Source organism: Panthera onca, chromosome B4 (genome assembly GCF_046562875.1).
Source record: "Panthera onca isolate mPanOnc1 chromosome B4, mPanOnc1 haplotype 2, whole genome shotgun sequence".
Taxonomy (NCBI): domain Eukaryota; kingdom Metazoa; phylum Chordata; class Mammalia; order Carnivora; family Felidae; genus Panthera; species Panthera onca.
In genome coordinates, this window is record NC_138345.1 from 85075183 (window position 1) to 85088003 (window position 12821).

A 12821-nucleotide genomic window follows, 5' to 3' on the forward strand; every position below is an offset into this window, starting at 1 on the left:
ATTCCTCTGCCTTTTTGTCCTATTTGGGCCCTCATTGGAGCGGATGTTGCCTGCCCACACTGGTGAGGGGCAGATCTTTATTCAGTCTGTGGGCGGATCTTCTTTATTCAGTCTCCTGATTCAGATGCTAATCTCTTCCACAAACACTCTCACGGACATACCCAGAAATAATGTTTCACCAGCTCTCTGGGTGTCCCTTGCCCCAGTCAAAATGGCATGTAAAATTAACCATCACATGATACATAAAATGTATTAAGTGGCAATGTAATGCCATAGCAGGTGTAATTGACAAAAGTCATAGTATCAGTCTTGGTAATGAAGAATCATTAATTCCTGATGCCAAAGTCCTCTCTGGCAAAACAGGTTGTCTGTTACGGCCTTGACTCTGGAGTCAGACTGCTTGACATTGAATTCTAGCTTTACCACTATACTAATTGTGCAAAAGGTGTGTGATGTCATCTTTGTCCCTTGTTTCAGTTTCCTTACTTCTGTAGTGAGGATAATGATAGAATCTATTTCATGGATTGCTGCAAGGATTAAATGAGGTAATGTAAGTAAAATGCGTAGCAAAGTAAACATTTGTGTTTTAGTCATTAGCCATTATAAATACTATTATTCATTTAACAGTTGTTCACTCAATAGAAATTGTCTAGCCAGGTTGTAAGATGTCAAAGATAAGTAAGACCCAGGACCCTGTGTCAGTGAGCTTACTTTCCAGTGAAGACATTCAGTATAAAATCAGCTATAATTCACATTAAATGGATAATAGCGATGTGCCAATCATGCTGTGGAGAAGAAGGAGTAATATCCATGCGGCAGGACAGATAAAAATGTGAACACTAAAGTTAACTCTGTTTATCTGAAACAAGATAGCTTTTTGGTTCTCTTGAAATAGAAGAATTTAATGTTTCAGGAACTTCAACTTGGGTTTTACATCAGACTGAATGAAATGATGCTGTAAAACCAAGTTTATTGGTATGTAATAGATTAAGAATGGGAGTGGGAGACTTAAAATTTAGCAATACTGTCTCCTCTAGGGACAAGGCTAAAGCATTATGGAGAATACTATGAGACCATGTTTACTGAAGAGTATGTTTTCCAAATAGGTAAAGAATTATTCACCTGAAAATCATAGGCAAGAAATGATTTCAGGAATAGCACTGATGAGAGTGATTTTCCCTCAATGCCAGCATTATCTCAAGTAACTGACAAGTCTAAACACATGTATGCAATAGAAATGGAAAATCACCAATTTTTTTTATACTGAGGTCTTTAGCAGGCAATGAACAGTGTTTAATGCCATATGGAACTAATTTAATATGAATTTTGCAATACTTGAACAAGCATCATCACCAAATTCTGCTAAATGGAGTTACTGATTTTGTTTCTTTCTAGCATGATGATTTAGTTGTGCAATGGTACTGTCACCAGATGAGATTAATCACAATAATGATGCGTCTTTTTGCTAAGGACATTATCATAAATCATTTGAATACAGCCCAAGAGAAAAGGTTTCTAGTTAAACTTTCTAAATGTTATAAAATGGTTATAAAGCATGAGCTGTTGGAAATAGGCATTATTTTTATTTCACTTTGGGAGCATACGGCAAAATGATTATTCATTGATGCTGAAGTGATTTAGCAAACACACATACACATGAGGATCTTAAGAGATATTGAAAGTAATGGTATCCTACATTACCGATTTCATGCTGTTCCAGTTGCATTTATATGACCTTAGGTAACTCATTTAAAAACTGGGCCTCAGTTTCCTTATGTGTAAAACAGAAATAATACCCATTTCATAGGATTTTTATGAGGTAACGGGTCTTACAAATGCTCTGTGACCTATAAGTAATGCTTCCGTTTTCTCCTCCCCTTCTTCTCCTTTTTCTTCCTCTTACTCATTCTTTCCTTTCCCTATTATTATTTAGGGATAATATTATTTAGGGATGATAATTTTACCAGAGCAGATATATATAACATTATATATAACGTTGTAGATCTACTTCAGCATCAAAGAGCTAAAACTGCACTCAAGGAAATTATTATTGTGTTAAAGTTTTAGGGTGCAGTTTATCCTATTTTCATATCATAAGATTGTTTATCCTAAAAATCTACATACCAATCCTTACAGTATAGTCTCAAGTTGACCATGTAATCTCTTAGTTGGAGCTTAGCACATGAATTTTAATTTCCTTATCTTTTAATAATAACCAATTTGAAACTATTGTGCATACAATGTGTCTTAAAATATTCAACTGGCACCTAATTGTAATCACACGATACGTAACACCTACTTTCTTCACAGCGGTATTGTGGAAATTAACTTTAAAAAAAAATCACAAAACCCATTTCAAATTCTAAATGCTATTGAAATACTACATCATGAAAAAGCATTGAAAATAATTTTTTTTCAAAATTTCAATTCCAAAATAGTTTAGTTTTCAAGTTTGGATGTTTTTGTTTTTCCCAGTGCTTTTTGTTGAGTATTAATTACTAATGACAGGTATAATGCTTACTGTAGCGCACATAGTGACTCTGGGAACATTGAGGGGAGGATGAGCTTGACCTGGAAAAGCAAAGGGTTCAATTTTTCAATATTCCTCTAAAAACAACATTTTAGGGGCACCTTGGTGGCTCAGTTGGTTAAGCCTCTGACTCCTGGTTTGACTCAGGTCATGATCTCATGGTTTTGTGAGTTCAAGCCTCACGTCGGACTCTGTCCTGACAGCATGGAGCCTGCTTGGGATTCTCTCTTTCTCTCCCTCTCTCTCTGCCCCTTCCCCACTCGTGCTGTGTCTGTCTCTCTCAAATAATAAATGAATAAACTTTTAAAAACCAATATTTTAAAATTCTTTTAATCATACACACCCTCCATCTCATGCCTCTTAATTGAAATAGAAAGAATGAAGGTGATTTCAAGTACTCTCAGAAACATTCTAAATATCCAGTGGTTGCATTTTTAGAAGATAAGACTATGAATTGATTGAGACTGAGTGGTTGATCACACTACAAAATGCCAGAACTGAAGAGTATGGTTTTCTGAGGCTCATTGCCTGTATAGTTAAATAGTGAAGGATAGGCTTAAACGGGAGAAGTTGGGGTTCCTTCAATGGGATAAAACCTCTTGAGGGGGACTGGATTTGATTATCTATGAGGAAAGGAGAGGGATGCCTGGGTGGCTCAGTTGGTTAAGTGTCCGACTTCTGCTCAGGTCATTATCTCACAGTTGGTGGGTTTGAGCCCCACATTGGGCTCCGTGCTGACAGCTCAGAGCCTGGAGCTTGCTTTGAATTCTGTGTCTCCCTCACTCTCTGCCCCTCCCCTCCCCTCTATCTACATCTTTCAAAAATAAATAAAAATGTTAAAAATATAATTATTAAAAATAATAAAAAGGAAAAGGGGAACACCACTGTGTGCTTTTTCCAGTTGATTTTTTTTCTTTTTTTCTTCTTTTTTTTTTTTTTTTTTTTGGAGGGGGGTGGAGAGTGCATGTAAGCAGCAAAGAGGGTCAGAGGGAGAAAGAGAGAGAATCTAAAGCAGGCTCCACACTCAGCATGGAGCCGGAGGCAGGGCTCAATCCCACGACCCTGGGATCATGACTTGAGTTGAAATCAAGAGTTGGGGACTCAACTGACTAGCCACTCAGCGTCTTTCCAGTCGATTATTATTTCTAAGCCTAACTTTTCTCATCTATAAATCTGGTAATCATAATAGTATCTACCAACCTCATACAGTTACTGTAAAGAATATGGAAGCTGAAATACTTAAAGACTGTGGCACAAAAGCGAGGAGAAGCAAAAGGGAACAAAAATAAATGGCTTCATGTGGTTTTCAGAATAAGCTTCTTAGCCCCATCACTACTGTCTTCCCTTCTCTCCTCATCTGTTTCTTCTCTCCTCTCCCCTGTGCTCTTGCTATCTTAGACTTAGGACCATTTTATTTTTTTCTCTCTCACTCTCTCTGACTCTGAACCTTAGATTTTTCTTTCTGAATTCCTATCCACCCATTCTTTCCCTAGCAGTCTCTTTCTTTAAGTTCTCATCTCTCCATTTTTGCTATTCAAAGTTTTTTTTTAAGAAAGTAAAATTCTTTATGATCCTTTTTTTTTTTTTTCTGTGACTTGGAATCTGCTGGTCACTGGAGAGGCTGACCTTAGAGTATGAATGTTGTTAGAAGCAGGATCTTCCAGAGAAATGCCCTCAGTGTTGTAAGGGATGCCTTCACTGTTGTGGGTAAAGGGATCACAGTGGAGCCCCAGGGCTGCCCCGAGAGAAAAAGCACTGATTTTGTAGGTTCCTACCATGCGGGACACCTGTGCATTCAAATGTCTTTAGCCTGACCGCATAGGGTGCTGGTTAGTTTAATGCCAGCTATGTTCATTACCGCACTACTCGTTATACTTGGTGAGGAGCCAAAACACAAATGAATTTGTGTCTTTCTCATTTGAGAGTCACAAAGCTGAATTGAAAGATTTTCACAGGCTGGGATCCAGTTATTTGATTGTGTCCCACTCTTTTTTCTCATCACGGTTTCTTTTTTTTAATTTTTAACCAAATAAGTTTAGGTTTTACAATTTATTCTTATTAAATGGCTAGAATTTGTTCCATATGTTCTCTGTGCCAGGTAACAAGTACCTTAACAAGTACTTAAAAGATACCATCATATGTGATCTTTCTACAGTGCTAAAAGGTAGCCTTTTTATTTTACATATAAGGAAACTGGGGCTCAGAGAATTTGTGTCATTTTCTCCAGTTTATACAAGAGATGGTAGCAGAGTAGGGATTTAAACCCAAGTAGTCTGCTTCCAGAGCTCAGATTCTTAATCATTATAGATTGATAGAGGGAATGAGATCTGTGTGGCTACAGCTACTTGGTTCTCTACAGGAAATACAGAGTTGGATGTTCAACAGGATTTCTAGTTAGCTGGAAAATGTAGAGATATCGATATAAAGTACTGAGTAGATCTATGTTGTGAGCCACAAAATGCACATATATTTGCACATATATCTTTTCATTTGTACAAAAATCTGATTTAACTAGATTCTCCCTTTTAATCTTAGTTTTCTTGTCTAAATTGTTCCCAGCATATGTACTTAGTTTCTTGTCAAGATGTGTATACAAATAGCACTTAAATAGCAATCCACTGATGAGAAATACCATTATATTCTGAGCTGTATTAATTTTTAATGAGCCAAATGCAAGCAAGTTCCTAGACATTGCTGAGTCATCTCAAATCCTGAGGTTCACCTTCAAGGATGGCATGGTCTTACTAGGCAGTGAAACCAGTTCTCTGCAGAATGACCACCTTTGAGGGCCAGTGTAAGCCATGACTAATAAAATCATCACAGCAGAAAGTAAGCATTACTTTAAGATAGGAAAGGCCTCTTGTGTGTTTGTTTGGGGGGTTGATTTTAAGTGTCCTGTTTTATTTTCAAGCACAGAGTAGCACATTTTTATTCACATGTTATCTGAGTAGAGAATAGACTGTAAAATCAAAAAGACCTTTGGTCACGTAAAAGATATTCTTGGAGGGAAGCAGAGAATGAAAATCAGTCACAACATCTCTAAATTATAGACAAGAGTCAAGTACCTATATACTTTGTAAGTCATTTTTGTCTGTTTCGTTGTCTGTCTAATCCTCCTGAGGAAATTGGTAGCATTAACAATTTGAAGTTGCTGTTTTATCTATCTTCCATATATGAAAGCAATCTATTTGAATAGTAAAAATATTGGAAAATGGGGCTCCATTTTCTAATAGACTTAGATCTACAGAAGTTAAATCACCCAAGAAATCCTTTGGATGCTGTGAGGACTTTGTTATTTCTTTGGTAAAACTGAATTATCACCATAGGAATTTTAAAAAGAATTAACTGAGAAAACTAATAATAGTTCACATTTTAGAAAAGCAAACATTAAACTTCTCTTTCACATATGCCTTCGTGTATATATTTCACCTCACTGTAAAACCTTCTAAAGTTTTGTAATAAATAATCTATGGTTAATTAATATGGCAGAAACAAGTGGAAAATGTACAATACAGTGAAGTGTTATATAAAAATATGATGTTTTAAAACTACAGATTTATAAACCCAAAGCGAGGTGGATTGGGGATCAAAGCAGGAGAAATTTTAACTCACTGTGCCATGAAAAAATTGTATTATTTTGGGGTACGTCATGGCTACTGATTGTCTCAATGTTTCTCTCTTCCCCTTCTTTCCTTCTCCCTCTCTCTCCCTCTCTCCTCTCCCCCCTTAGTCTCCCTCAATGAGGACATTTATAGATCATAAATGTATGAAAGAATTCATTATGAGAAGCAGAAAGAGAGGGACAGATTTTAAAAGTGTGGCTTCCTGGTTCTTAGGCTTAACTCTTCATTATTCAACTAGCTGTGCTTGCAAAATTGAATGAGAAAATAATTTTACCTGAAACTAATTAATTGCATGTCCTTTAATTTGAATGTTCAAATTATCTAATTCAACAATTGTAATATACATGTAAAAAGGGAGCTTTAGAAAAGACGTCTTTAAAAATCTACTTCACAGTCTTTTCTCTGTTCGTTTCTGATCTGTGCATGAAGAGAAAATGCTATTAATTGAGCCATTTTTGTGACACAAAATAGCTTCCTTTATGCTTACAATGGCAAAGAGAAGATTAACATTGCGTTTGTAAAAGCTACAAGGCTTTTAGAAAATTATTCATTATATAAAGAAGAGTCATTAGTTTTATTTTGTTTATGACAAGTAAAATATTCTGTGGTTGGTATTAAATATAATCTACTTGGATCCTTAGAGTTAGTACTTAAAATATTTGTATCTCTGTTTATTCCTTATTATATTATCTGATTTGAAATACTACATATGAGAATCCTAAGGCACATTGTAATGTTTATAACCCTTCAAACATCAAACTGGATGCATTTTTATCTTGAATATGTGAAATGTCTTCCTCCTTATAAAAGTAACTGGTGTTCCTTGGCTTAGCATTGAAACAACAAATTTAACGGCCAATAGATGGCACTGAAACTATTCAAAAAATACTCTCTACCTTTTCCATTCCACTGAATATGATTATCTCTGAGAGCAAATGACAATTTATATAGTTAAATTAAAAAGAAAGGCATATCCAGAATGTCCATGCTGAAAAAACTGAAATATTTAGTGGTTGCATTCCTGTTGAAAATTTTAGCACCCGAATTTTAGCCTTCTTTCTCTGTGTTGTTCAAAGACATTTCACCACCACCTACTAGGATTTCTGAGGAGGTCTGTAAGCTCACTTGGTATGTGTGATGTCTGTAGAGATTTCATTTTTGGTACTCTTTCCCTGCTTATGTGATCCTGGTGGGGCGAGGATTACTGAGAAATGTAATTAAGTCTTTTCATTACCAGTCCTCACCTGGATTTTTCTAAAGCCAACTTCACAAGTAACCTTTTTATTCTCTGTAGTAAACAAGCCCATAATATGTCCAATGAATCACACAGAGTAAAATAGAAAATGCATGTTAGCACTTCAACACATACTGCAGCAAACAGAGTAATCCATTTATAGGATGGGACTAATTTCCCTCTAAAATTGGCTAACAATGGGCTTGATTATGTAGACTTGGTACAGAAAGATCCCATGTGGAGTTCAAATGGAATGCCACGCACATAAAAGCAAAATAGTACTATATCTGTTTCAAGTAAGATCTGGTGTCTGTGCCCTAATCTTTGCCTTTCTTTCTTTCTTTCTTTCTTTCTTTCTTTCTTTCTTTCTTTCTTTCTTTCTTCCTTATTTATTTATTTATTTATTTATTTATTTATTGTTGCAGTTACATTGAGCATCTCACAAAGCTAGGTGATATTTTCAGAAAAATATTATCAGCATGATGTGTTGTCCAACATCATAGCTATTCCATCTTCAGATTATACCCCACCACTTTTTCAAATCCCTGTCTTAAAACAATTGAAGAAGGCATTGCTTTCATCTAGAATAGTGTAAATCAGGGTTTTATGAAAACTCAGCACCAAGTTAAACTTACACATAGCTAGAGAAGGACCACATTTCAACCTACTCACTTATGCATAAAATAATAAAGCATATAAGTTGTGAATGTGTTGATATTTTCTTAATATTATTTATTTTATATGAGACATTGTCATGACATAAATGCATGCATATATTTATGATTGTATGCACATTTCATGATGACGGCTCTTATGTACATATGAAATAAGGCAATGTATCTGGAGGGTCTAATATCGTGCCTGGTTATTTTTTTGAGTACCTACTAAAATAGGTTGCAAGATAAGTAGCCAAAATAATGTGTTGCCTGTTCAAATACTAAATATGTATTTTTGCCAATAATGTTCATACAACTCTCTGCACCTCACTTTACTGAAACCATTCTTCCTTAATATTTGGCTTTAAGAAATTCTCTACATATTAATTCTCATAGGAATAATCAATGCCCTAGAAATCATTATATAATGTGATCATTTCCCCTAACTTCCTATAACTACACTAGCCCTATGTATTATACAAGGAGTAAGACAAGCTCTGAATTCTTCCCAACAATATTAGATGTATTTTCATGAGCTCTGTGTTACCTGCAAATGAATTAAGGCAATTCCTTAATGTGCCTAAGAATGTTTGAAGTTCATATATAAAGAGAATTGGGAAACACATTAAGGAAGTGTCCACAAGTAATACCTGGAGACTTTTGGAATTCTATAAGGAGAAATTCCTATGGAGTACTTCATTGTGGCCAGCAGATACTCTTAATACAACAGTGTGACCTTGATGCCTGGGAGTCTAGAATGACAACATTCAACTTAATGTCTGCATTTTAGTTTCAATGACATTTCCTTCCTTCTAAAATGGATAGGTTCTCCTTCCCAGCAAAGAAACAAATAGGCCACAACTACTCTTAGGTAAAAATTAGTTTAAAAACTTAAGCAAATTAGTTAAAATCTTTAGAGCAAAGAGTGTGGAATTGTATTAAAGTTTAACAGTGAATATTCAGCTATTATGCTACAAGGTTGTCAAATAAGTGTTTGATACAAAAGATTGAAAAAATTAATAGGTGCACTATATAATCCAAACAAGTTTCAACTGTACCAAAATTAGTAACAAGAAGTAACCCAAAGTAAGAGGAAACAGAAAATTTGATCTGGACTATTTAATTCAGTTTACAACAACAAAATAAATGTCGAAATAAAGCTATAAGTTGTCTTCATATCCCCAGAGGGAAAAAAAAACATGTATATCAGAGATGTTTCCTGTCTGTGTTTTTTAGACTCAGCCTTGTGGCTAATGAGCTCCAAGTTTAGTCAGGTAACCAACAAATTATAGGTGGTGACCTAGGGTAAGTTACCTAACTTCACAAGCCCTCAGCCATTGTATCAGCATAATAACTTTACCTACTTTACAGGGGTGTTTGGAGAATTATATATTTTTTTAATTTTTTTAATGTTTATTTTTGAGAGAGACAGAGAGAGTGTGAGCAGGGGAGGGGCAGAGAGAGAGGGGGACACGGAATCTGAAGCAGGCTCCAGGCTCTGAGCTGTCAGCACAGAGCCCCACGCGGGGCTCGAACCTACAAACCATGAGATCAGGACCTGAGCTGAAGTCAGAGGCTAAACTGACTGAGCCACCCAGGTGCCCCTGGAGAATTATATTTAAAAACACACATACTGAATGTAAAATGGTACCACTGCTCTTGCTTGCCAGTATCTCAGTAGGTTAAACATAATTAGACATGTGACTCAACAATTCGACTGCATTCACTCAAAATAATTGAAAACTTGCATATGAGTGTTCATAGCAGCATTATTCACAGTAGTCAAAAGAATGGAAACTAACCCAAATGTCCATCAACTGATATAGGGGTAAACAAAATATGGTACATACATACAATGGAATATTATTCAGGCACAAAAAAGGAACAAAGTATTGATAACCTGCTATAACATAGATGAACCTTGTAAACTTGCTAAGTGAAAGAATCCAGACACAAAAGGTCAAAAATTATATGATCTCATATACAGGAAATATCCATAATAGGCAAATACATAGAAACCAAAAACAGATTAGTGGTTGGCAGGGGCTGAGGGCAGGAGGAACTAGGGAGCAGCTGCTAAGGGTCACTGGGTTTCCATGTGTGATCGTGAAAAAGTTCTGGAATTATTTAATGGTGATAGTTGCAAAAACATTGTGAATATTATTCATGCCAGTGAACTGTACATTTTAGAATCGTTAAAATGGTAAATTTTATGTGTATTTTGCTACAATCGTAAAGATATAAAAACAAAAATTAAGTAAAAATGTAGGTGCTAAAAGTTCTGAGCTCTCAACATTGACCAATGGATGTAGTTTTGAACTTGCCAGGATTCTTTATGATACGCTGCATATGCAAATATTAAGAATCACTCAGGGGCACCTGGGTGGCTCAGTTGGTTAAGCTTCCGACTTTGGCTCAGGTCATGATCTCGCGGTTTGTGAGTTCGAGTCCCGCATTGGGCTCTGAGCTGTCAGCACAGCCTGCTTCAGATTCTGTGTCTCCCTCTCTCTTTGTCCCTCCCCTGCTCATACTCTCTCTGTCTCTTTCAAAAACAAATAAACATTAATTTTTTTTAAAGAAGAACCACTCAAAGAAATACTGATAAAAGACTCTGGCTTGGGTAAACTACAATGATGAAATAGCTTCAAATATTATTAATACATAAGGGCTCTTGGGTGGCTCAGTCAGTTAAGTTGTTGGACTCTTGATTTCAGCTCAGGTCATGATCTAATGGTTCACGGGTTTGAACCCCACATCAGGCTCTGTGCTGACAGTGAAGATCCTGCTTGGGATTTTGTTTCCCTCTCTGCCACTTCCCTGCTTGCTCTCTATCTCTCTCTCAAAACAAATAAACTTAAAAAACCTTATTAATACATCAACTAAGTAGTGAACGCTGCATTGTACAGAGTTCAAGCTCTAGTCTGGTAGAGGTTTGGTAACTGCTAAAAGTATTGCTAAAAATAATAAGAAACACACTTTGGCAGAAGAGATATTTTATCCATTATGGTTGGTCACATAAAAAGTGGACTGTAAGAATCATACTCAGGATCCAGTTATGTTTTGTTTACCTTAAACAATTACTGTTCCATAGTCTTTTAGAACTAAAGGTAACTTAGAGATAATTTAACCCAACTATTTCAATTTTTAGATGAGAAAACCAAGATAAAGAATGGACAAATAGCCTGCTTAAGATTAGTAAAAGAGGATACGTGACATTTTGATGCTGCTAGCACCTTTTATTGTCAAAAATACTGTCAAATGACAGATAACTTTTTGCCTGTTCCTGATCCCCACCTACTCATTATTCAATCAGTCTTGCAGATAAAGATGCTGATTGAAGAGTTCTGTCATACATACATTGCTTGTAAATATATTCCAATAGTTTTACACTTTGATGCCAAAGCACTCATGCCAAAATATTACATTTTGCACTTATGATTAGTAGTAGATTGAATAAGAAATAAGTCTGCCTATTCTCAAATGGCTTTCCCATATTCCAAAAACTGGTGTAAATATAGCCTTATAATTAGAGTATGTTGTTTGCCTTTCTGCCTGGTCCCTGTCCCTTGGAACCCCACCACTATGCCCTGTATTTAAATGGCACACAGTTAAAAAGACTAATCTTCTCAGAGCTATCTCATTTGGAAGAATATTCTTGCTTTACATCATTCCTTAATGGAAAAACTTCTCAGCTAGCATCTCAAGGACATCCAATTCTGGTTTTCACTACCTTGAGGCTATTGATAGAAATGTCTAATAACTGATTATGATCTCTTTCATTGCTGTATATTAATAATTGGATGATTCAAAGAACTGTGGATTCTGTCCCTGTAATTACCTAAGGCAGTGAATTATTTCTGAATATAACAGGTCATGGAGTAGGGGTTTTCCTACACTCCCACCTCTGTTCCTCCTGCTGGCACTCTCCTTGGTGCCTGATATCTTGCCTTGAACATAGCTGTCCCACAGGGAAGGTTTGCACAATATACACTTCAACTCTGGATAAAGAATCTCCTCTGTAAGAATACAGCCTGTGATCATCTCTCTCATCTTAACGTCATCTCCCAATTTCCAGTGAGTATATAGTGCCGCACAGCCTTCTGAGTGTCTTGAAAGATATTCCTATGGGTACAACATTAATAGTAATATGTGACTAATATCCATTTCAACTACTGCCATATTCCTGGTGTTAGGATATCTGAAATCGAAAAAAATTCCTGCTCATCTTTACCTCCTGAGTAAATACTGTATGCCTAATTTGACCTGATGTTTTCACTGTTACCCAGTAGAGGCTAGGCTAAGCATACTTCAGGTATACATTGGTTGACAATTTGGGAATGATTACCAATTACTGCAGGAGACACAGTCAATATTGTCTCGTCTAAATCATTTTCCTTTTAAAGAAAATCTAAACATTCTGTAATAACAGAATAGAAAAATTTGATTATACCAGGTGATTAGTAGATAAATACTTTCTTGGTTTAACTTTAATACCAAATTTATTGTTAAAGACAGAAAACAGATGAAGAAAGACAAAGAAAATACATATGCATATATCAATCAAATTTTCCCAATCTCTTTGACATATTTTGGCATATATACTTCTGGTTTTCATAAAAACAATCAACTGCAGAAACCATATTTCATAAAGTCTTACCTAGAATGGCTTCATAAAAGTAAATGCATACTGAATTCAAGCTTGAAGAAAATGTAGGCCTGACTTACTGTCTTAGGCCATTGCGGCTGCTATAACAAAATACCACCCACTGCGTGGCTTA

General features: G+C 35.8%; 1 long non-coding RNA gene across 2 annotated transcripts in view; it reads right to left on the reverse strand.

The window, feature by feature from the left end:
* The window catches only part of LOC144616897 (uncharacterized), a 197255-nt gene that overhangs the window by 79050 nt on the left and 105384 nt on the right, over positions 1-12821 (reverse strand). The window lies entirely within an intron of this gene.